Below are 22428 nucleotides of genomic sequence, written 5' to 3'. Positions count from 1 at the left end.
TCAGAGATGGCCACGGCCGAATCTGAGGATCCGGACATCCACGAACTCAAGACAGCAGGCACGGCCCTGAAACTGGAGGAGGTGGCAGTGTGTGAAGGGGGTCCCGCTCTCCTCTGCGATGTGTCTACGGGTCGCACTCGTCCCGTGGTTCCGCAGGAGTGGCGTTGGCGAATTTTTGATTCAATTCATTCCCTTTCACACCCTGGCGTCCGGGCGTCAGTCAAACTACTTGGGGCCAAGTTTGTCTGTGTGTGGCATGTCAGCGCGCCAAAGTCCACAGGCACACCCGGGCGAACCTAGAAACTTTTCCGATTCCGGCCAGGAGATTTGACCACGTCCATGTGGACCTGGTCGGGCCCCTCCCTCCTTCGCAGGGTTGCACACATCTCCTCACTATGGTCGATCGGACCACTAGGTGGCCGGAAGCTGTCCCCTTGTCCTCCACAACCTCGACAGACATTGCCCGCGCATTTCTGTCATCCTGGGTCGCACGTTTCGGCACGCCGTCCGATATCACTTCGGACAGAGGCCCCCAGTTTGTGTCCGAGCTCTGGTCGGCCATGGCGCAGTCCTTGGGTGTGCAGGTACACCGCACTATGGCCTACCACCCACAGGCTAACGGGATGTCTGAACGTTTCCACCGGTCACTTAAAGCTGCGCTACGGGCCGCACTATCGGACGGTAACTGGGTTGACCGGCTTCCGTGGGTCCTGCTCGGGTTACATTCAGCTCCTAAAGAAGACCTTAACGCCGCTCCGTTAGTACTCGGTCAGCCACTCCGCATCCCTGGTGAATTTCTGCCTGAAGCTTCGGGTGCACCTTCTTTCCCCCTTTTGCCAGGGGAGCCCCTGGCTCCAGCACCATTTCGCCACGGCGTCCCCAAAATATTCGTTCCGTCTGCTCTTAGGTCAGCCCGTTTCTTCTTCGTGCGTCATGATGCCCACCGCTCTCCCCTCCGGCCGCCGTATGATGGCCCGTTTAGAGTGCTCGAACACGGGCAAAAGAATTTTGTGCTCGATATGGGTGGGAGAAAGGAGGGCATTTCAATTGACAGACTCAAGCCGGCTCACATAATTGCAGGCGAGGACGTTTCGTCGGCCCAGGTCCCACGTCGCGGACGCCCTCCAAAACCTCCAGCCTCTCCGCGGCATGCCAGGGTTGAGTGTCGTTCCCCCACTCAGTTCTCACCCGGATCACCTGCCCGAGCAATTTCACCTTCACCACCGAACGACGGACTGCATAGTCGTTGTGGCAGGCTGGTCAAGCCCCCTGCAAGATTTTCTGGGGGGGCTGTGTGGCGGGCACTAGGACCAGACATCTCACCCAGCAGGTGTACGGGAGGGGGCGGGTTTATATCACATATATTTCACTGCAGTTTCCGTTTTGTCTCTCTTCTACTTGCTCGCAGTTGGAATAAAGACGTACTCCAATCGACCGTGTGTTCTCATTCCTCAACTGCTACAATAGGATCCTTTCGATCATAGGTGTCAAAATCAAGGCCCTAGGGCTAAATATGACCCACCTTATCATTTTATTCAGCCCGTGAATGCAAATGAAGCATGTCAAGTGCCACAATGCTTGCTAAAGTCTGAACCACAATTTCAAATTGTTCCACAATAACAGTCATTATGTTTGACTTCAAATTTGAAAACTAGTTATTCATTCATTCATTCATTTGTTGGGCGCTCTTTATGTAATACGTAGAGGAGATGAAACATTTTAATGGCTTCCCCAAATACATAACGGCCCCCGAGAGGAAACCGTAATGGCAATGTGGCCCGCTGCAAAAATTGACTTTGACACCTTTGCTTTAGATGTCATGTTTAATTTAATTTATACTATATACTACATTGTGTAATCTAATGTTTGTATTATTTGTGATGTTGATGGATAAAAGCAAAATTATGGATTCACATTCAAATTCAGATAGAGAGAACTGGACTAATCATTAAGTAGGATTTTCATACCCTGGTGTTCACATGCACTTTCTCTCATTGTGAAAATGTACTTGGGAATTATTAATCCTGGTCTCACATGTTGTGGTTTTGGTGGATTTAAACGGATTTTCAGATTTCAAATGAGGATGTGTCACTCTTGGGAATGACTAGAGGAGTGTTTGATTTCAAACATTGGAAAATAACCAAAAGTGTTAATTAGGATTCCTTCGTCCAGGCTGATGTCCACATGTAACAAAGGTCATCTTGTTCGAACCGGCCCTGGGCTCTAATCCGCGTGAACAAGGTCCCTAAACCAGCCGAAGATGGCAAAAAGCCCATGCTCCTTGCCCACAGCAACTGATCCTGTTGCTCTTCTGTCTTGTTTTGCATAAAATACAAAGACAACCTATCTGTTTTATTGGAGGATAAAGGGTATCAATCAGAAAATATTTATAACTAAGAAGTTGAAAAGATGATTTGATCTTTGTTGATAATGTTTATTCCACAGTTCATCGAAAATGTATTCTTTTCTTTTGCTGTGATAGACAATTATAACATGCTTTCCTAGGTGAAAACACAGTTTGCAAGACGAGGTAAAAGGTGTTCAAGGGTCCGTGCTGTCTTCTGCTCCAGGTGTTCTGAGCCTTTGTCTGATCATCACAATGTTTCCTTGTTAGTATTTGAGTGTGAACGATTGCTGCTGTTTTAAAGTGGCTATTGAGGAGGAGAGCTGCTGGATGCTCCATCAGCAATTTCCTGTTTCCTGGCATTTACATATTCTATCCATCTACATTGCTTATCCTCACAAGGATCATGGGAGCATGCAGCTATCTTTGGGCAATAGGCAATAGTTGCCCGTCAATTGCAAGGCACATAGATATGAACAACAATCCACAGTCACCCTCACACAGAGGGACAACTTAGAGTGTTCCATTAACCTGCCACGCATGTCTTTGGGATGTGGAAGAAAACTGGAGTACCTGGAGAAAAGCCACACAAACTCCATAGCGGAAAGCCAAAGCTGGAATCAAACCCCATACCGCTCCGCCATTGACACAGTAAATATTGGCCCACTGGAACACCAATCTTTTTTTTTTGTTTCTTACAGTTTAAAATGAGCATAGGGAGAAAACACACGTGACCAATATGCTGTGGTATATATTTTGTCACCCAAGATCTCCCTCTCAATCAATTACCATAGTGCAGCTTGAACGAATACGACCGAATTGACATGTTGAATTGTTGCATCATAGCTGTCAACACAGCAATATATTGCCCATTTTCAACCAGTCTTGCTCTTTAACACAGTTCATATTTGTAAGCAAATGATGTTACCTAGCATCACACCTTTAACATTTAGAATTAATTATCTTCTTCACAAACAAAAGCTGGTAAACATCTCTTTTCAGCATCTCGGAAAAGGTTGAGGGCATTATATTATTCTTCGGAAAATTAAGCGCAGCAGGGCCTTGGCTCGAAAGCTTTGCAATCGCCAGAATTACTAAACAACAGTAGCCAAATTGAACTGTATAGTAACACTTAGCAGTTTTTTTGACGACGATACTAGTGCAGCGTGTTCTACCGGAAACAAATTCCTTGTGTGTTCTACATACTTGGCAATAAAGATGATTCTGAGTCTGATTCTGATTCTGATTCTGATGACTGGGAGCCTGTTTTGTTTGTTTGCTTTGTTTTCCTTTCTGGCCAGTCCGCTCTGAAAGTTGTTTGGCTTTCTAACCACACACTCCCTGAGTGGCTCTGTGTGTTTGATTTGCAAATGAATGCAGATGTATTAAGTCATTGTGAATGCACTTGCATTCATAACTTGAGATGAGAATGTTTGCATTCACATGAATGTAGGGGCAGCTGAAAAGGATGCCAAAAGGTGACACATGGAAGACAAACCCAAGTCTGAAGTTTTGACACTGTGTTAATATGAACTATAAAAAGAATACAATGATTAGCACATCGTTTTGAAGCTATATTAATTGAATGCACTGTAAAGACAAGATTTTTAATATTCAAACTTATAGCCTATCGTTTTTAGCAAGTGACCATGTACTCATTCACCGCCATTCACACATTTATTCGGGAATTGAAAATATGACGCGGAGCGCCATTCCCGAATTAGTTTGTTTTTTTTTTTCCTTGCTCGGTTGCCGATAAGCCCCTGCCAGACCTCTGGTAATGTTTTCCCTTTTACAAGGGGGCAGCATTTCCCATTTTTCCATGTTAGAGCTGCATGAACCAAAATGTATGTATTGCATTGTATTTTGGACAGCCACCCTCATTTCAAGCTCATATAACTCCAGACCCATATAGGTTAGGAATTTAACATTTTTCTGATGAAAGAATATCGTCTAAGGCTTCTTATGCTACATTGGATGTTTATGTAGTCCTAAAACTCAATATCCTGTGGGTCCTGGAATTTGAGTGACAGTGGCAAAAACCCTGGCATTGGAGTAGACACATTTTTTCACGTCTGGGAGTGAATGTGTTAACTTTGGATTTTAAGGCTGCAACACATTCCCAAAAAGCTGAGAGAGCTGTTATGCTCATTAAGCACATGTTTGCAAAACCTGACTGGTGAACAAGCTAATTGGAAACGGAAAAGGACAACCGATGCCTGCGGACAACTTGTGTCCATAATTTGTAAAATCACTTCAAAGACTTCTACTGAGCATATTTTACAAAAATTCCACGGCATATAGCTATATTCTACGTTTTAAGACTTGCGCCGAATATTCAGGAATTCTTGTTTTTGAGTTGATGACGATGCCTGACGTGACGTCACGTCTGGAACGCCCCTGACCGAGAAAGCGACACACAATGCATTTTGGGTAATTTGTTTGGTCTGAAAACTTCGTGTTGATCCGTGTTGATGGTGAAATTAGAAAGAAAACATAAATAACGCGATGGTTAATCGTTGTGTGTTGCTCCAAGCTTACCATTTGATACAAGTTGACACAAATTCCCAGCAGACAAATCAGCCCATTTCCAACGGAGCATGGGCACCATCTTGTGCATTTTCTGGGACGCTACATTGGAGTCCTGAAAGGTCGAATTTATACAGGAGGACTTCTTTAATCAATTGCAAAAATTTATGCTTTCCTCTTCAGAACTATTTGAATCATATTCATAACTGGATGAGTAACACAAAAGCATCTTCTCTGTATCTGAAGCCATTGTTTTGATTCTAGAGCAAGGCAAGACGAACAAGGGGGCGGGACCTTCTGAAACTCGGCATCTCTGAGGTCATTTGGAAGTAGTTTTGGGACATTTTAACTCATTTTATTGGTGTTTTGCATTTGACTAAAAATATCAGCCTGTGTGTTTTGGGTACTTTAGATGCCATAAAACATTTTTCTGATGTCAGTTAGGAAATGGTGTCGGTTGTCCTTTAAACTCCACCATGAGAAGTGGAAATGTGTTTTGGGTTCTGATGAGTCGCATATTTCAAATTGACTTTAGAAATTGTGTACGTCTCGTCCTCCGGCAAAAAAGGAAAAAAATATCAAAACGATTCTAAATTCATCTGTGTAAGCTCTCAGTCGTACAGGTACCAGAGAAAATAGGGAAATCAGGCCAGTCGTCAGTCAGGACAATAGAAGCAATCAGTGGAGCCGCAGGGAATATAGTCCTCTGCTCCCCCCAACCTGAGAGCAGGGACCGGTCATAGCAGAGGCCGGCACCGCCACGTCTGGACAGTAGGGATATATATATAGGGCCGAAACTACCAGCAAGACTTTAGTTCGCTGAAGAAGCTTCTTGGATAAAAAGCGAACAGTACGACACCTTGAAAGAAGTACAGATGACGGATGAAGAAACCTCTTCATCGATATTCTTGATTCAACAGGATTCAACTGACTTCTTGATTCAATTAAAACAGGCTTCTGTGATGGTATATGGTTGTATTTGTGCCAAAGGCATGGGGAACTTACATCGCTGTGAATGCAAAATTAACATTAATTAGCTTTCTGTTCCTGAGACGGATCAGTCCGTCTGTCCGTCACTGATGATGTACACCACTTGTGTTAAAGTCAAGGCCGGGTGGCCCGCGACATAATTTTATTCGGCCCACAAAGGCAAATCAGGCATGTCAAGTGCCATGATGCTTACTAAAGTCTGAACCCAATTTTTTTATTGTCATATCTAAAGTCATTATTATTGTCTTCAAATTTGAAAACTAGCATTTTGCATTTTGTAAACAATATGTTTAGAAGCTGAAACATTGTAATGGTTTCCCCAAGTCCATAGCGGCCATCGAGAGAAGACTGTAACTACAATGCGACGGCTTAGACACCCCTGATATACACCAATCAAGAATCCAAAAGAATAAAATAAAAATCCACCTACAAAGCTTCAACAAATTGTGTCCTCAGTTCCCAAATGTTTACTAAATTCGGTGAAATGTCAAAGTGATGTAACATGACCCTATCCAAGCTTTTTTGGAATGTATTACAGCCCAAAAAATCCAAGCAAATTATAAAGTTCTATAAATCAGAAAGTTTATTAGTTACTGTGTTTGTAGTGCATTCAATTAAACGTAGGTTTGCACATGTTAAAAAAAAAATAATGATTTTCTGTTTTCATTTATTCTTTTTAAAGTTCAACAATGTCTTAACTTCATTGTACAGACACTGTTTTTCCCCTTAATAAAAAAGCTCTCATTTTGATACATACGCATGTAAATGTGACATCAAAGTGAACGGATTTGATAATGAATGACTATGACCAAACCACGGTTCATAACAATGTCATAATTTTTTTAACATCTCCAAGGAAAAACAATATCACATCTTCTGTTTCTGCTGTCGACTCACTTTTTCTTACACGCATTCTCACACTCTTCTACCTCACTCAGGGGGCTCATAACGCACCTAATTCTCCGTTCAGACTTGCCGCAGTCTTGACGCCCACCCGCCCTCCTTCATCCCCGGTGATCTTGCAGACAGTGTCAGTGTGATGAGACAATGTGCAGTGATTTGATTTGTGGGCCATAACTTCCTCATCTGGTGGTTTTCTGTCGACAATAGCACCCTTCAAAAGAACAATCTAAGCCTCAATTTTAACGGGTCCCTGCCTGTTCTTAGGCGGTCAATCCTAGCGTTCCCAGGATGCACTGCATGATTACCTCAGAGACACTCACATCATATCGACCTCCCCTGACTGGGATATTATAGCATGGATGATCTAATGAAGAAACGTGATGCTGTTTACCTGAGACATTTTGATTGTTTGATCTCAAGGACAAGCGGCTATGGCCTCCAAACAGGCATCAGTAAATCACTTTTATGAGTTGTCAAGTTGTTTGTTACCTCTCCACAATGTTTTTAACTGACTGTATTTCAAAGGAGCAAAGTAATGCTCACTGATTAAAACAACACAACAGACCCGCAGGAAATATTTTTAACGCATGACCAAATCTTTCGGATCTTTGTTAAACAACAGTAAACAATCAATTTCAATCTTTATTATTGTGCTTCAAGCTTCAGTGGAGACGCCTCAATAGCATTATGGTGTCCTTGCATAAAGCTTTCTCCAAAGCTGCTAAGGCAAAGTGGGATCTACACAATGTAACATTTTTGCAGTTTTGTGAAGTTAAGTCTTCATCACTCCATCGACGAGTCTTGATGAAATCGCAAGGTATAAAAATCTGCTTCTTGTGGAAGCGGATATCACTGAACTGCGTAAGTAGCAGTAGGTGTTGAACATGTGAAAGTTTAAATGGGACTTGCTGTCAAGCATTTGGTGGCTGGTCCTGCCCCCATGAGGCCAAGAACAGCCGCAAGGTGAAACATGCACCCCCACCCTTCCATTGGCTCACCACCTGTCTGGGAGGCGCAATGGTCAGGAATCAGATCCTGCGCCACATAGAGAAGTTCAAGTAACTTGGGGCCTTGTTGATGATCAGGAGCTGTGCATCATGACGAAAACAGTAAGATCACAGATGCAAGAGGCCAAAGTGAGTTTCCTTCACAGAGTCTCTCTCTTAGAAATATAACGAGAAGCCCACTAGTTTTATCCCTGCGATGTTGATAAAGTCTTTATTACAAAAGACTTTATCAACATCGCAGGGATAATGCTAGTGGGCCTCAATCGGCAATACTTATGCACCTAAAAGTTAGCAAACACTCATTTGACGACAATGAGGTTAAAATCGTAGCGAAAGATAATAGATGGTTTGAGAGTGGAGTAAAATAAGATATTTCTATAAAACAGCAAAACCCTTCACTAAATCGACATGTTGGGGTGAGGTTTAATTTGGATCTTTCTTACAAGAGACTTCTTAGACCACAAAGGCTGAGTTGAGCTGGTGAGGTGATACCAGAGCAAATCGGGTAATTAGGTCAGTCGTAGACCCCATAATCGGGCACGACAATAGAAGTAATTAGTGTAGCCTTAGGGAATGGTCCTCTGCTCCCACCAACCTGAGAGCAGGGACCTATCATAGCAGAGGTCTGGCACCGCCACCTCTGGACAGTAGGGATATATATATATATATATATACATATATATATAGAGAGCCAATATTACCAGCAAATATTAGTTTGCTGACGAAGCCTCTTGGATGAGAAGCGAAACGTCCGATACCTTCAAAGAAGTACAGATGACGGCGGAAGAAAACTTTTCATCGACGGACCACTCCTGTACGACTGAGCTTACACAGACGAACGAGAAGGTTGGTTACCCAGAAAGGGCTCAGAGGAGAACTACTCCTACTCCACAATGAAATGAGCGAGATAAGTTGCCTCTGCCATCAACATGGACCCAGGTACCGATTGAGTATGGCTCCTACTGTTGACACAAAGAAGCCTGCCAACCTAGAATATTTATGAAAAATTGTGTACTGCGTTTCTACGTAGTTTCTCAATAAGGCAATCGCAGCTTCAGTGTGCTACCACTAACCCAGTTTCTAAAGTAAACAACCAATAGGGGACACAAAATAGTGTCTTATTGTGCCGGTCCCAAGCCCGGATAAATACAGAGGATTGTGTCAGGGAGGGCCCCTGACGACTGGTTCATACAACAAAGAAGGCGCAGAAAAGTGCTTAAGATTGAATGACGGTGTCTTTATTGTTGTGTCACATTATTTGTTATTTAGTTTTTGTTGTTGTTTTAACTTCAAGATGGCGCTGTGAGAGCGACTGCCTTTACAGCAGCTCCTGTATTTTGTTGTTCTACTTTTTACCTTCCTTTCCTGTTCCTTTTATAACTTTGCTGCTGTGAAATGTACATTTGTCTACTGCGAGACCATCCAATCCTATCCAATCCAAATCCTATACAAAATGCCGCTCTGAAAGTGTCAGTCAAAATTGAACTATGTTACAGTATATTTGTAAAGGCAGATGAGTGAATGCAGCCCTTGCATTTACTCTGTTGTGCAAATCTGCTGAATGTTTGTGAATTACCTCCCATACATTCATTTTTGTTTATAGATGTGTTACGGTGCAAAGTCATAATTAATATACAGTGAGACCTCAACTTACAAACGCCTTATAATACGAACTTTTCATGAACGTCAAATTTATGAAAATTAAGCCTTATAATAAGCACTATTTTCATAATACACACCCACCACGGCCGGTCCATCAAGCACACGACCTTAGGATCTGGCGAAAGTGCTCTTCGGCGGTAGCACACGATCGAATCGCGCTCCAGCCGGCGCTACTTTCCATAGCCCTTCTCATTGAATGCACACGTCGATCGCCTACTTGGAGCTTTTTGCTGATAATTTTACTATTATGGGACCGGAAAATAAACACCACAGGCTCGTGTTCAGCCTCGGTTCAAAAAAAGGTGCGTTACTATGAATAAATTGAAGAAACTACCAGCCGAACACGTCTACTCTGCTCTGTTTGTTTGTCATCCAAGACTTGGGGTGCGTTCACGTTCGAGAATAGTGCACGACTTCTTATGACTCTAGGCTGTTTGGAAAGCATTGGCAAACTGAATGAGCGGTGACAAACACTTGCCAACGTTTTTGTGTTGCTACACTTGAACACCCCCCCCTGTCAAGATGCGATAGAAGTGATTGTGATTGGCTAAAGGGTAGAGTCATGTGTCATGGTAAGCCAATCAGAGCTAGTGTTTTCACACACACCGGAACAGCGTATCAATAGTCACGCTAAATTGTCACGTGCGAGTTGACAGCTCAGGCGTGGCTGCCGCTCGCGACACTTCAATTTCATTTCATTTCAACGAGTCACTGTCACCTCACCATGATTACGACGCAAGTGCATCGCTATGTCTTGTGCTCCAAAAGTTTGCTTGTGCTCCAAAGGTTTGCTTTGCAAGAGGTGATTGTTAGACGCGAGTGTGCCATTTTATTCGCCCCGCCCACCTTCTTTTGTCACGTTTTATTCCACGTCCGTGGAATCAGCGGACTCGCGCCTTTTGTTGTCATAAAATCTCTGCCAGCACCTACGGGACTCGAAGTGAATGCAGATGACATCGAGGTTGCTGACCATAATGAGGTCATCAACACAGAATTTGATTTGCCTTCAAGAGGACATGCAAAAGCAGGCCATTCAACAGTTGATGTGCAGGCTTTTATTGAACAGTTCCATTCAGAAAAGGCTATAAGAATCATCAACATGATGAATGCCAATGTGATGCCTCAGTTTCGTAAGACCTTACAAGTCAGAAAGCAACATGTGTCAATTAAGAGCCATCGATGGCCATCACAAATGTAAATAAAGTGACTTTATTATATAGTGCAGTGTATTTCTTTCATTACAATACAATAGCACATTTATTATACATAGGATAAGGTAGGTTGTGTGCAGTTTTAAGGCTTATTTAGTTGAAAAGTATATTTTATGGAAACCCGGGAACGGATTATTCCCATTTTAATGGTTTCCTATGGGAATCTTTTTTTGAGGTACACACTTTTCGCCTTGCACACTCTGTCAGGGAACCAATTAAGTTCGTAAGTTGATGTCTCACTGTACTGGACAGTTGTTTAAAGAAAATGCCCTCACACTCAAACCCAAAACCCACACAGACACTTCAATGTCTCTCTCGCTTGTCAAGCTGGGGTTCTTAGTGACGAGAATCTTTCTGCAACCATGTTGCACACTGTAACTGCTGTGCAGAGGTGTAATAGCATTTGCCACCAAGCTGTTGCTGTTGCCCATGAGACAAGTCTTTATCAAATTCACACCTAGTGATTATGCTTCACCACTGCATCAGTGGTCAGTTGTGCAGCCAGTGGTTGGTTCAGAGAGCATGAACAGATAGGAAAGACACATATTCAGTAGTTGTCGGCATGCCGGGAACAGTCCAGATAACACAGATCATACTTCCAAGGTAGCTCGGGATGACTGACTTCTGGTGTGCTGACCTTTCATACAAATTGCCACCCTTTTCTGTTTTTGTTTTGTGGGTGTGTGTATGTCTTTTATCAGTTTCTAGACATTGCATTTCAATAAATGAAACATTTCAATTACAAGAAATACCTGCGTTTGGCATATGCCTATTGTTCACCCTTCAATCAGCAAAGGAAAAAAAATACAGGAGAGGACACCCGCTAACAAAGGAGCTATCGTGTTGACTGCAACTGGTGTTTCTCCAACAAATGTTCCATAGTGCAAAAAATACACCCTTTGATTGCTGGGATTTATTTTCAAGTTTTTGTATGTTATATTTTTTCCACATTCTGATTAGGGTCAAATTCAATATTAGGGGTGTGGGAATTGTCAGTTCCAACATGGATTTGAAACGATCAAGAAATGTCCAAATTTCAATTATTATAATTTGTCAATTAATGTGACAGAGAAGCTTTGAAATAATAGGTAAAAATTACGTGTGGTACCAATTATCTCTTAATAGGTGTGCTCATGCCGACACACACACAGAGGATGACAAAAATAGTCATGACCGTCACCTTCTTTGCTTCTAACCTAACCCTTTCATGCCCCCCATATCCTGTTCTAAAGACCATGGTAGGGGCTTTACTAAGCAAAATATAAACAGAAATAATACTTCACCTGAGAACATGATAAGCTGTCAGTGTAGTAACTGCTGTTCGTGAAAGTGTTAAAAATGGGAATGTCAGCGGAAGTGTCCACATTATATCCAAGCTGTATTGCACTAATGAGACGGCTGGGTGCTGCTGTTTCGGGTGCTAGTGATGCAACTGCCTAGAGAAAAATCGAGGAGCCAATTTTACAGGTGTTAGCCTGATTGGAAAATGCCAAGCAAATTATGAACGCATTATTTAATAGGAACGTTTGCCTCGTTATTTCTTGGTGGAAAATGAGGGATTGCTGCATAATGAGTATGTCCGGATCACTGGTACACTATATACATCCTGACGTTATCTCACGTCACATTATTATCCGAGCATGTTGACTCTTAACTTCAACTTCTTATATTAGAACTTGCAAATGTGTGCAACACTCACTGGCTTAGAATGTGTGAATTGACCTGTGCACTGTTTTTGAGGTCTTATAGCAAAAACCCTATTGAAATCACTTTCAGAGTTTTTTATTACATTTTGTCTCTGGGACTCTGTGCCGGCGACCTGCTTTTCCAGTGGTTAGTCTGTCAAGTGTAGATGTTGTGGGTTCAATAACGGTGCCGGCCTTCCTGTGTGGAGTTTGCATGTTCTCCCCGTGCCTGCCTTGGTTTTCTTCGGGTAATCCGGTTTCCACCCACATTCCAAAACAACCCTGTGATTTACTGGCAACTGGTTCAAGGTGTCCCCTGTGTACTGTCCGAACAGAAACCGACCCCCGCCCCACTCCGACACTTGTGCGGATAAAGTGGATGGAGGGATGGATGGATGGATAGATGTCTCAGCTGCATGGTGAATGATTGATTAGCACATTCGTCTCACATTGCAAAAGCGCAGGTTATGATACCTGACCTCGGTATTCCTGTGTGGAGATTACATATTCTACCCATGCTTCAGGTTTATCCAGGTACTCCAGTTTCCTCCCCGACACCAAAAATATGCACGGGATGTGAAAAGATCACTCAAAATTGTCCAGAGATGTGAGAGTGAGCACAGTAGTCAGTGACGTGGAGGGTGAGAGGGTGACCTCCTACAAGTACCTGGGTGTTACTCTCAACAATAAACTGGACTGGTCAACAAACACGGATGCCCTAATCAAAAAGGGACAGAGTCGCCTCTTCGTACTCAGGAAACTGAGGTCTTTTGGAGTTCAGGGGTCACTCCTAAAGACTTTCTATGACTCTGTGGTGGCATCAGCCATCCACTATGGAATAGTCGGCTGGTCAGGCAGCATAAACACCCGGGACAGGAAAAGACTGGAGCGCCTTGTCAAGCGGGCCAGTTCTGTCGTGGGCTGCTCGCTGGACTCTCTGGAGGAGGTGGGCAACAGACGGACGCTAGCTAAACTAAAAGCTATAATGGACAGCCCCTCCCACCCCCTCCTGCCCACCCTGACAGCACTGGGTAGCTCCATTAGCCAGAGCCTATTACACCCGCTCGTTCCTACTGACTGCTGTCAGGCTTCACAATTCTCAATGATCACATGTGAAAAAAGAAAAAAAAAAACTGGACATAACTGGACATGTAAATATGGGTTCTTGCAATATATCAAAATGCATTTCTTAATTCTGCACTATGTACAGTTTTTCTTATGGAACAGTTTTGCACATTTACATCTGCACAGTATACAGTTGACACTTTATTTTGTTATGCTTAGAATATCTTGTTTTCTATCCTTTCACCCCCACCGCTACCCCATCCCTTTTCAATAGCTGCTGTTGACTGCAAATTTCCCCATTATGGGACGAATAAAGGTATTCTGATTCTGACGTGCGGTGAGGCACTGACGTCATCACTGTCAGATTTACAAACATGTGAACTGGACAGAGTAGCTTATTCACAATTTGATTGGCAACAGTTAACGTGTTTTGTTTAAAATGTCATGTCAGCATTCTTTAGATAAACTCTAGCATAAAAAAAGAATTACAAAAATAATGTTTTTATCGTGTTACCTTTACTTGTAAATAAAGTCCATGCGCTGCTTCTTCTGAAGAAAGGCATCTATACCTTCTTTGTAGAAGCCTTCCTTATCTTTCTTCAGTTTTAAGTATCTCTATTTCTTTCAATTTAGATATGTAATCCTCCATTCTGAAAATAAGGCCAAGCAACACGAAAAAAATGACTGGATGGTTGCACTTAACTTACTGTTTACTGTAGCTTGCTCTCACTAATTCTATTATTCTGCAGCCGAGGAGACGCAAGAATCTCTGTAATTACTAGCGCCCCCTGTCATGCGGCAGGAGAACTGTTGCCTCACCTATGCACACAGTTTTGATAAAAATAAAATAAAATAAAAACTGTTGTACAGTGGTTATAATGTACAGTGACTGTACATTATATACACCACCTAAAGTGTATCGATGAGAAGGTTTCTTCAGCCGTCATCTGTACAAATTTGAAGGTTTCGGACGTTTCGCCTCTTATCCAAGAGGCTTTGTCAGCGAACTAAAGTCTGACTGGTCGTATCGGCCCTATTTATATATCCTTAATGTCCAGCCATGGCGGCGCCGGACACAGCTATGATAGGTACTGCTACTCCTCTCCTTTTTGTATCTTGATAATTATTGGTTGCATTCCCTATTCTTTGTTTCTGACATTTGTTGAATGACCACTGAGGGTACCCACAGTTAGTGAGTGCTCTCCTGATATGTTTTGACTCCTTTTCTCTACCTTCAATGCTAGTTGGTATTAGTTTAGCCCTGTACTGGAGGGTTCTGATAACTCCTAATTTGTGTTGTAACGGGTGGTTAGAGTCAAAAAGTAAGTATTGGTCAGTGTGCGTAGCCTTCCTAAAGACTTCTGTTTTTAGCGTTCTGTCCTCTTTTATAATTACTTTACAATCCAAGAAGGCTAGTTGGTTCTCTTTAATGTCCTTGCGAGTAAATTTAATGTTGATGTCTACAGAGTTGAGGTGATCTGTGAAGGATTGAATTTCTTGTTTTTTAATTATGACAAAAGTATCGTCCACATATCTAAACCAGTGTCTAGGTTTTGTCCCCGAGAAGGATGTGAGGGCTTGTTTCTCCATCTCTTCCATGTAAAGATTAGCCACTATGGGTGAAACTGGTGAGCCCATAGCACAACCATGAATTTGTTTATAAAAATTTTCCCGAAATTCAACATACGTAGTATTAAGGCAGATTTCCAATAATTTGCCGATGTGACCCGCTTTAAGTTTGGTTCTTTCATGCAGAGAAACGTCCGCCAGCAGTCTCGTCCTCACCACTGAGACTGCTGCTGGGGTTGGGACAGATGTAAAGAGAGAAGTCACAAAAAGAGGCGAATCATCCGAAACCTTCAAATTTGTACAGATGACGGCTGAAGAAACCTTCTCATCGATGGACCACTCCTGTACGACTGAGAGCTTACACAGACGCACCTAAAGTGTAGAAATTTAGTTCATATACTAAAAGTGTTTGAACACTTTAATCGCGATATGCAGAGGGACAGCAATGTGGTCTCACTGCAGAGCAAGACAGCACAGTTAGCATAGTCATTGCGCAATCCATGGTGAGGCTTGCCTCACCGCTCGTCTCACTTAGTATTTGAACGGTAAATGTGAAAATTCAGCGATTTTGAAAAAAAATCCAAAAATGGTGAAGTTAAATGGAAAAGAACGTTAAAGTACAAACCACTAAATAAATATAACTGTTTAATTTATTTTGTCATTTGATATTTCCATGATGACAGGTGAGGCACAGCCTCACGTGCCTCCCCTGACTGCACGTCACTGCTATTAGTTTCATAAAATGCATTGGACATTAATTCAACGCTTGTTGCTTATGACAAACACCATAAAAATGTTGGTGAGGAATGCTTACTTATTAGTGAGACAAACAAATAGGAATGTGTGTGGTGAAAATCTGCATAATTGAAAAAGCATTGATATCGCGCACACACACACACACACACACACACGCACGTGCACACACACACGCACACATACACACACACCACGTCTCACATCTGTGTGTCACATATATATGTGGGAGAAGTGCATGCACTGTGTGACATCCTTTTGCATTCGAGAACAAAACACAGAAATACGCGTATGACAATATTGATCTGGCTATCGAGCCGTTAAATTCAACTGTTAAGAAGTCAATGAAGCCCAGCGCAACAGTTTGCCAACACGTGCGTCTTTTGTTCTTTTGTTACTTCATTGCTTGCTCACACCATCATGTCAGATATACTCTTTAATGTTGAAATTTACGGAGAAATCCCACTTTCACTTTTTGACAGTGTAGGTTGCACCTGCAATTACAGTTAAACATTCACAGATTTGAAAATCCAAACCGGGAAAGCGATCAGATAAGAGGAGAACAAAACAAGACTAAATAAAAAATCCTTCAAGTTCAGTTTAATAACAGGCATCTGGGCATCATTGAAATCTACCCAAGGCCATTTGATGATTATACTATTGCTACCTCCACTTTCTTTTTCTTAGCTCTTGTCGATAATGTGCAGGAGTTTATGTGACCTTCAGAATCTGCCAAGAAGCAATAAAGCTGTTGTAAAGTGTGTGTTTATTTTTCACTTATTTTATTACCCATGAAACACACCAAGAGGGAACAACAGACCACTGTCAAGGTTAGCCACAGTTAAAATACATCACGTTACGCATCATCCTTGTCACTTTTTTTGTGTGTGGATATTTTATGGAATGGTACATCTGTTACATCTATACCATATATAGGGGTGACTTTTAATCGGCATGCAATAATAATTACAGTATTGAAAAAAAAAAAAACCCATGCCAGCCATGGAATTGAACTATGATCGTTGTGTGCACACTAGTTAAGAGCTGAGGCAGTGTTAGATGGTAGTGACGCTAGCAATGTTGTAGAGACACACATTTTATTAGTACAGCTTCAGTAGTGAAGCTACTTTTGCAATGACTGTGCGAGAGTGTTGACAGGATTAACATTTTCCCATTAACTAGTGCAGTAAGGATTATGGAAAGCAGGAAACTGGATACTGCGGCAGAGGAACGCGCGGATGTGCAGAATTGACCACCATTTTTCCCAAAAGGTAGAGATCAGAGCACTCCATGAATACATTTGTAATTGCGAAAAACATTTTGGAACAAAATAAATAAATAAATAAAATACAAACTTAATGAAACAAAACAAAATAATGAAACACATTGACTATACGTACACAGCATTTGCAGATTTCCCCCTTTGCCTGTGCGGGTTTTCTCCGGGTACTCCGGTTTGTTTACTCATTCAAAATGAGCACAAAAAACACAAAATTGTCTCAAGGCGAGATTGTGATTGTAGTGTGTATTCTTGTGTGTCTGTGTTCCCTGTGATAAGATGAAAGCCAGTTCGGGGTGTACTCTGCCTACTGACACTGATTTGCTGGCGAACCCTTGGGAGAAAATATGGGAGAAAAATCTTCCCAAATGAGTAAAAATTGTTTTTGTGCAAATAGCTTGAACATTTGATCAAATGGCTTGATTTCCCAATAATGTTATCCACAAAAATGATATTTTATCAATTATATGAATATTACTTTGATAGTTTGAAAAAGGTCAATTAAATTTGAGTTGAGTCGGACAGAGGTGAAGACATTCATTAAACCTCCAATTTATAGGAGCGTATATTTTGGCTGTTGTTTATTTTGTCTGACGTTCTGGTGAGCTATCAAAGTCTTTATTCGATCACTCCCAGGGGGAACACCCGCAGGCGCTAAACACCTACCAGACACTTTTGAACGAAATTAACCCAATTTCCCTGACAGATTGCATTTTATCTTTTCATGAACTGTCCCACTCATTGTAATTCATTTTTCCCCCCCTGAGGTATGGCACCAACTTGCCACCGCCTACTCGAACCGCGTATCTGTTTTCCTTCTTCCTCCTGAAAGTAAATTTGAAACAAGCCAGGATCATTTCAATGTCAAGGCAGCTTTGTCCCCGGAATAAAAGGAGACAACAAACCCTGCAGTGACAGCAATAAATGGTGCCAATTTTCCTCACAGAAAATGTGATGAATAGAATGAGAAGAGGAAGAGTGGGCAGAAGGCTTAAGAACCTAATCCAACTTAGTATATCAGAATGTTTTGGGTTTTTGACCCGCTTACTGATTTGTATCATTTAATCGTCGTGCTAGACAAAAGTACAATGTCGTGTAAGAGGATTTAGATTAAGTATGTCGAATTTTAGTGAAGTTGAAATTGTTGTTTGATGAGGATGAAACTGTCATGATCTGGTTGGCGACCAACAGGTGGCGCTGTCTGCCCCGCCTGCAACTGCACAGGTGCTGGTCGTCCCGAGCCTTGGCGGACTGCCACGTTCGAATTGGCGACCACCGGGTAGCACAGTCAGCCTATTGCCAGCCTACTGCCTCGCAGGTGCTGGCCGTTACAATCAGTGACACTTAAAAGGACTCCCGGCACAACCATCCGGTGTCGGGTCATTGTTGAATGTTGTTGTATGCTTTGTATGCAATTGTATGCATTGTATGCTGTGCATGTGTTTGTTTAACCTTGGCGGACTTTTACTCGTGGTTTTCTTTTGATACTTTGTATTCTTCTGTTCAGATGATTTGATGTTTTACATTTTGTTCCTGCTGACTTTATTTTAATACAATTTGTCAAACACAACCTCCTGCTCCCTCCTGCCTGCTTTTTGGGATACGCACCCGCCATCACCACCTTGCAAAACGTGACAGAAACATGTGTGTATTGCACATGCTCAAATGTATTTCTCAAATCATTGCAAAGACATAAGCCTCAACACCTTTGGCAATATCCGTAATATTCAATAATATTATGGGGTACAAAGTGACATGACATGACTTTGATGAAAAATATATATATATGTTGAAGCTGTTATTAAATACCACACAAAAATACTCACACAGCAAAATCCAAACGCCAAGCTAATGTATAATAATAAAAATGATAGTCATCAAATAATGCATAAATAATCAAAGATTTGAGTGTGTTAGACAACATCAGAAACTTTAAGGAATAAAAATGGAATTCCGTATTACAAAACGAAATGTGTTATTTTCCCCGTTTGAAATTCCTGCTGCAGTTTGATGCCAGGGTTAATTATACCAACACGAGCTGACAGGACTATAATGAGTCAATAAACTCTAAAAATTTAACAAACGTAACGTCATGACAGCCTGCGAAATATCGAACCTTGATATTATACATTAATCTGACAACATATCATGCACCCCTTTGACCATGACTGAAGAATGGCCACCTGCAAAACTACTTCCAGATTCTACAATGTACGGGGTGCTGCTGTTGTGTCAATTTGGGACACTTCTTTGCGAAATAGACTGTGCATTTTGACACACAGTAAAAGAACGAGAAAGTATGAAAGAACGTGACTTTATGGTACTCACGGTGATCGTAACTTGTTTGGTCTACTCAAGTACCCAGACACATATTGGTCATGACAAAGCAGGAGGCAGTTTCCGTTTCTTGTTTTGATCCAAGTCAAACTTGTCTCTTCAGGGTCACCTGGAAAAAGAAATCAGAATTTCAAATTCAATTTATGGTTGTCATGAGCCAGTTGACAGCTGGGCGGGGCCTCCGCTCCCGCCGTTCGCCAGCTGCTGTCAATTTCCTCCTCATTGACTGTGGACATTTAAACCCGACGCTGGCACTCACCCAGCGTCAGAAGATACTTCGCCTCGTGCCATGCCAGTACTTGGAACTTGTAGCCAGTATATAATTTGCTTCGCCCGAGGAATGATTTTAGCCACGAACGCGTTTATTTATTGCACCGCGTCGTAGGTTGTTTTGCACCCCCGTGTGCCACTTTATTTTTCTTAGTTAGTGTGGTTGGGTGGATTGCCGCCACTCACCCACTAGCATTGTCAGTTTGTCATTCTTGGTTTTGTCTCACGAACTTTTTTACCGGGTCCGCGTCTTTTCGGACCCGCGCTTTATGTTAATAAATCCATTGCCGGTACCTACGCCTCTGTCCTGCTTAGCGATCCACCGCCAATCCCACACGTTCCTGCTCGCCAGCTGCCACTGTCGCCGCCGGAACGTGACAATGGTGGCATTTTATCCAGCCAAAAAGCAATTATGAGGAAACAAAAACAAATCTGAAAATACAACTCGTTATTTGAATTAGGGTCCTTTGTAGATTGATACTGTGAGTTATTCCTGGTTGTGTTTTGTTTTGACCTTTTTTTTCATGCTGCTAAATGATACGTCAGGAGGGTAGGTTGTATTTGTTATATTTTTTATTTTTTTAATAAGAAGGACAAAGCCCCTCTCTCATTAAAATGTGTGATACAAGCGAGCATGCGGCCTCACTGAAGAGAGTGCTGTTCCACACCATGAGCCAGGATAAAAGCACACAGACACTGAGGCACTGCAAGGATCTATGATCTTAATTTGGTCAAACATTATTCCAATGCAGCACACCAAGATAAATAAATAAACGCCTTTTTTGGAAATTTCTCACCACACGCAGTGCTTGCTTTCTGAATAATGCTGCTTACCACTAAGAATACAGCTTTTGTTTAAGTCTGCTTATACCAGACGTCTGTCACTGTCAAAGCCGACAGTTGGGGTAAAACACTGAAATGTACAAAATGCCAACAGCCTCATACTACTGGACAACAAAGTCCAAATTAAACTGTGTGGCTGTGAAGGCTCAAAAAGCTGCTCTGGAACAAACAAGAACATGTAGACTGTTTGCTCCATGAAAACAACTTTTATTTGTATTCCTTTACAATGGACCACTTATTTCCCCATGCATTTCCGAGAAACGGAAATAGATTAGAATACTTATCTTTTATGTCAAATTTGGCCAGTTTATTGGCATCTACATTGTGTCACTGACAGTTGCTAAATATGCAAAATATCAACAAAAAGCCCAGTAAATAATGTGCAGTATATAATAGTGTATAGTATATTTGCCGCTAGATAGCTCAGTTGATAAGGCATCGGTTTGGCATATGGGAGACGAGGATTCGAATCCCAGTTGAGGCAGAGAAAAATGAACACAAAACATCATCCAGTGTGGGTCCTTGGGCAAGACCCTTCACGCTAATGCCTACCTCATACAATGATGAGAGACAATAAATGGAATGACATGCCGGCTCAAACAAGGTCTGCGTCAGGTGCTGGGGAACCAGAGCACCTTGATGAAAAATGGGCTACTGGAACAAAGCGGAGATGGACGAGATGTGATAACATGGCTCTGTTGGAATGCTACTACTCAAGCAACCCTAGTCAGAGAATGGGGGCTGAATGGTTACTTCGAAACCCACAGTCACAGTTGACCATGAAACAACTAGTAGCTCAGTGTTCCAATATCCACAAACGGAAATTGCTGTCGCAACTTGAGATTGATGAGTTACAACACAAATTCTGAGGTGAAAGGCCCCAGGCTGCCACATCAGAGGAAGAGGTTCAACCAGAGATTGGGAGGCAAGCCCCAATGAATGATGAGATTGGGAAGCCAGCCCCAATGAATTAAATGCTGAGCGAAGCAGCAACTGACCTGAGAGATAAGATCGTGGCAAGATTGAAAACTGCTGATTACAACGGCTATGTGAAGTACCACCTGAAAGTCTCATGGAAACTGTGAATGCAGCACTGAGAACGATCCCGACCGGAACAATCACGGAAACCAATGAGCTGATATACGCCTCAGCATCAGTGATCCTAGAGAAGCTTGGCTACACGAGATTCATTACCCACCATGGAAAAGACGGTTGGAGGCTAAGATCAAGGCGGCTTGGAAATTTGTGAGTCAATTGACGGAGACCCAGAGAGGTGTGAATAAAAGGCCAATACCCAAGAGGTAGAAGCAGATAACCATACCTGAAGCACTCGAAACTGCCAAACAAAGGCTCCAGGCCATGTCCAGTCGCCTAAAGAGGTACACGAAAGAGAATGAGGCCAGAAGAATAAACAGGCTGTTCGCAACACAACCTCAGAATCAGAATCAGAATCAGAATCAGAATACCTTTATTCGTCCCGCAATGGGGAAATTTGCAGTCCACAGCAGCAATTGAAGAGGGATGGGGTTGGGGTGGGAGTGAAAGGATAGAAAACAAGATATTCTAAGCATAACAAAATAAAAATGTCAACTGTATACTGTGCAAATGTAGATGTGCAAAAACCGTTCTATAAACAAGACTGTACATAGTGCAGAATCAAGAAATGCATTTAGATATATTGCAACAACCCATATTTACAAGTGTCCAGTTTTTTTTTTTTTTTTTTTTTTTTTTTTCACATGTGATCATTGGGAATTGTGAAGCCTGACAGCAGTCGGTAAGAACGAGCGGCGGTACCTCTCCTTCTTGCAGCGCGGGTGTAATAGTCTCTGGCTAAAGGAGCTACCCAGAGCTGTCAGGATGGGCAGGAGGGGGTGGGAGGGGCTGTCCGTCATAGCTTTTAGTTTAGCTAGCGTCCGTCTGTTGCCCACCTCCTCTAGAGAGTCCAGCGAGCAGCCCACGACAGAACTGGCCCGCTTGA

At 42.3% G+C, this 22428-nt stretch overlaps 1 protein-coding gene across 2 annotated transcripts in view; it reads right to left on the bottom strand.

Annotated features, from left to right (window-relative positions):
- The window catches only part of LOC148893917 (leucine-rich repeat and fibronectin type-III domain-containing protein 2), a 171763-nt gene that overhangs the window by 56667 nt on the left and 92668 nt on the right, over positions 1–22428 (bottom strand). For both annotated transcript variants that reach the window (XM_089004844.1, XM_089004845.1), the window contains exon 2: positions 19326–19443. The gene's annotated coding sequence lies outside the window, so the exon portion shown is untranslated. The remainder of the gene's footprint in view (positions 1–19325; positions 19444–22428) is intronic.

The sequence above is a fragment of the Hippocampus bargibanti genome, linkage group LG09 (genome assembly GCF_051943395.1).
Source record: "Hippocampus bargibanti isolate YZ-2025 linkage group LG09, ASM5194339v1, whole genome shotgun sequence".
NCBI classification, from domain to species: Eukaryota; Metazoa; Chordata; class Actinopteri; order Syngnathiformes; family Syngnathidae; genus Hippocampus; species Hippocampus bargibanti.
This window is presented reverse-complemented; position numbering and strand designations above follow the sequence as displayed.